Source organism: Gossypium arboreum, chromosome 2 (assembly GCF_025698485.1).
Source record: "Gossypium arboreum isolate Shixiya-1 chromosome 2, ASM2569848v2, whole genome shotgun sequence".
In the NCBI taxonomy this organism is placed as follows: domain Eukaryota; kingdom Viridiplantae; phylum Streptophyta; class Magnoliopsida; order Malvales; family Malvaceae; genus Gossypium; species Gossypium arboreum.
Genome location: NC_069071.1, coordinates 9,166,561 through 9,170,497, shown reverse-complemented (window position 1 = coordinate 9,170,497; position 3,937 = coordinate 9,166,561). Strand labels below are relative to the sequence as shown.

Here is a 3,937-nt window from a genome sequence, read left to right as displayed (position 1 = left end):
AATTAGAGAAGGGATTAGACGTTATTAGTCTTGAATAGGGATAATAACATAACTTAGGTATCTCTACAGAACAAGTTAAGTGAATAAATCGTCCGATTCGGAGCCAGAATAATAAGTATAGTCTAGGTGGATTTTTCCTTAGGTATTGCCTTCATTCAATCGATTTTTCCAAAAGCAATTCCCCAATTCCATTCTCTGTGCGTTCTTAGTTTAGATAATTAGTTAGTTAAAACAAAAATCTCTTTATTCTTAGGCTAGATAATAAAAAGACAGTCATTACTAGTACTTTTAGTTCCTTTGGGTTTGACAATTCGGTCTTGCTAAAACTATATTACTGTTCGATAGGTACACTTGCCTACATCGCGATAATAGTTAGTTCAAGAACGAGTAATTATAAATATTTAAAACCTATCACGAAATCACACGATCAAGTTTTTGGCGCAGTTGCCGGGGAACTGAAATATTAGGAACACTCATTTTTTTTTACTTTAGCCATTTATTTTTCGTGCACTTTAATTTATTATTATTATTTATTAATTTACTTTTTCCTTCTCTTGGCAGGTTTTTATAGTTTATGACTAGAAGAAATCCGTCAGGACTATTACTTTTTGACGAAGAAATCGATCATACAGTTCACAGAAATCAAAGAGAAATAAGGCGAAGCTTAAGATACACATAGAACGAGCAAGAAGATGATACTCAACCCCCAACCGAAGAGATGGCTAAAAACCAAGGCAATCAGCTACCTCCTGCAATTGTGGTTAATTAAAATCCTGTTCCACGCACTATATATGATTATGCTAAACCTTCTTTAACAGGAACTGAATCGAGCATAGTTAGACCTGCTGTAGCTGCAAATACTTTTGAATTAAAACCTAACACTATTCAAATGATACAGCAATTTGTTCAGTTTCATGGTTTGCAGGATGAGGATCCCAAATCTCATTTAGCCAACTTCTTAGAACTATAAGATACATTTAAAATTAATGGTGTCTCTGATGATGCCATTCGTCTTCGGTTATTCCCTTTTTCATTGAGGAACAAAGCTAAACAGTGGTTGAACTCGTTACCACGAGGGTTAATTACTACTTGGGAATGAATGACCGAAAAATTTTTACTAAAATATTTTTCACCGGCTAAAACGGCTAAATTACGTAATGATATCTCCTCTTTTGTGCAGATGGATTTAGAAATACTCTACGATGCATGGGAGAGATACAAGGACCTTTTGAGAAGGTGCCCTCACCATGGGTTACCGCTTTGGCTACAGGTTCAAACGTTCCATAATAGCCTGAATCCTTCGACTCGACAAATGGTTGACGCAGCTGCTGGCGGAACCATCAATAATAAAACACCTGAAGATGCCTATGAATTTATAGAGGAGATGTCACTGAATAACTATCAGTGCCAAGTCATGAGGATAAAGCCAATGAAAACAGTCGGCGTTTATAACATCGATTCGATCACCATGCTCTCTAATCAGGTAGAACTCTTAAATGAAAAGATTGATTGTTTTCTTAGTTCTTCATAGATTCACCTAGTAATGCAGTGCAAAGCAAGTGGAGGTGGAACAAGCCATTCGGAATACCAACCCTATCGCCACAACATGGATAACGAGCAATTAAACTACATGGGTAATAATCCTCGACCTCAGAACAATCCATATAGTAACACTTACAATGCAGGTTGGAGGAACCACCCTAATTTCTCGTGGAGCAGTCAAGGAAATCAAAGACCACAACCACCTCCAGGCTACCAACAACCACCCTAGCAATAGGAATAGAAGCTGAACCTTGAAGAAATGCTCTCGAAGTTTATTTCGGTGTCAGAAACTTGTTTCCAGAACACCGAGACAGCACTTAAAAATCAACAAGTGTTGATCCAAGGGCTCGAAACTCAGATAGGCCAGCTTTCCAAACTAATTTCTGAACTACCACAATGTAGCTTGTCTAGTAATACTGAACCCAACCCAAGGGAACAGCTAAACATAATTAATATTTAAAATGAAGAAAGAGTTGTTGAGCCTGAACTAGAACCGAGGCAAGAAACTGTGGTAAGTAAAGGTCAAGGTGAGGTAGATAATAATAAAAACAAAGCGGTGAATGTCGAATATAAACCTCGTGTGCTATACCCCTAACGCGATAAGGAAAGACCACTTAGATGAACAATTTGGTAAATTAATTAAACTCTTAAAAAAATTACATATTAACTTACCGTTTATTGAAGCCCTATCGCAGATGGCAAACGCAATGAAATTTTTAAAAGAACTTTTAGCAAATAAGCAGAAGTTGGACGAGGCGTCGCACATGGAGCTAAACACAGTTTGCTCAGCTATTCTCCAAAATAGACTACCGAACAAACTAAAAGATCTAGGGAGTTTTACGATTCCTTGCTTAATTGGTAGTTTAGATGTTAATAATGCATTAGCTAATTTAGGGGCTAGTATTAAAGTCATGCCCTACAAAATGCTTAAGCAATTAGGTCTCAAGAAACCCAAACAAACTAGGATGAGCATTCAATTAGCAGATAAAACTATAAGGTTCCTTAGGGGTATTATTGAAGATGTATTAGTTAAAATTGATAAATTTATATTTCCCATTGACTTTATTGTTTTAGATATAGAGGAGGATAGCAATACTCCTTTAATTCTAAGAAGGCCCTTTTTAGCAATTGCTAAAACGATTATTTATGTTGGCACAGGTAAACTCACACTCCGTGTGGGAGACGAAACAATCACCCTTCAAGCTCGCAATTCTGGCAACACATCGGGAATTGAAGGTGATCGTTTAACCCATTCTCCTAAAATTGACAATGTGATACAACCTAATTTACAGGAAATGAGTTTGAAGGAAGCACACGAGTCATTCTAAAGCAATAGTAGAGGACCTGTTCATGAAGATTAAAGATTACAAATCGAGAAACTCGATGAATGGCGGACGCATAAACCAAGAACACTCGACAAACTGAAACTACGATAGAACGAGATCAATACCTTTCCAAATCAACTTAATATTGGAGATAGGGTCTTATTAGATGTGCAGATCCCCACATTATCGCTACCACACCGAATGAAGAAATCCCTCTTACAATACTTAGTATCTTTCCATTCGGTAGGTCGAGGTAAGGCACCCCAAGTTCGGCACTTTTAAGGTAAACAACACCCGTTTAAAACCTTATTTTTATGAGATTGATGACAGGAATGAGGAGTATAAACTCCTCAAACCACCATGATTATTCAACGGAGAGGTAAGTCAAGCTTAGACTATAAATAAGCGCTTCTCGGGAGGCAACTCGAGCACTAATTGTATTAACTTCTTTAAAAATTTAGACTTCAACATCTAACTTACTAACGAAGCTCTTGAATACAGGTTTTTCACAGGGACACGGCCAAAAGCACAGGCATACTTAGGGCCGTGTGAAAACAGGGCAAAGATTTCCCTAAACACGGGATGCGATAAAACGCCACGGCCGTGCGACATGCCCGTGTGGAAGAACCGTGGGCGAACCTGTTAAAACAGCACGGGCGTGTAACACGCCTGTGTCTAACAACCGTGGTCGAACCTGTTAGATTGACATGGGCGTGGGAGAAGCTAAAAATGCTAGACACGATCGTGCGACACGACGGTGCACCTACACGCCCAAGGAACACGGGCGTGTACTAAATGTCAGACGCGCCCAAATTAGAAATTCGCGAATCACACGGACTAAAATTGGGGAACACGGGCGTGTGTCCTGGTCGTGTTGCCCAAAATCTATAAATACCTGCACTATTCACTTTCTTCCCCATTCAAAAACCCTAACCCTAGCCACTGCAACTCCATACGGCCTCCTTGCCACACCCGTGTGCCGTTTCCCACTTCATTTTTGACGCTCAATCTCTTTCCCTTAGCGTTTGTTTACTCCTTTCACTTCTATTTTACTTATTTCTAATGCTTAT

The 3,937-nt window shown here is 38.9% G+C and overlaps 1 non-coding gene across 1 annotated transcript; it reads right to left on the bottom strand.

Annotated features, from left to right (window-relative positions):
- Positions 1 to 1,147: 1,147 nt before the first annotated feature.
- Positions 1,148 to 1,254, bottom strand: LOC128289937 (small nucleolar RNA R71). Its single transcript, XR_008279577.1, has one exon. It is a non-coding gene; the product is annotated as a small nucleolar RNA R71 (small nucleolar RNA).
- Positions 1,255 to 3,937: the final 2,683 nt, after the last annotated feature.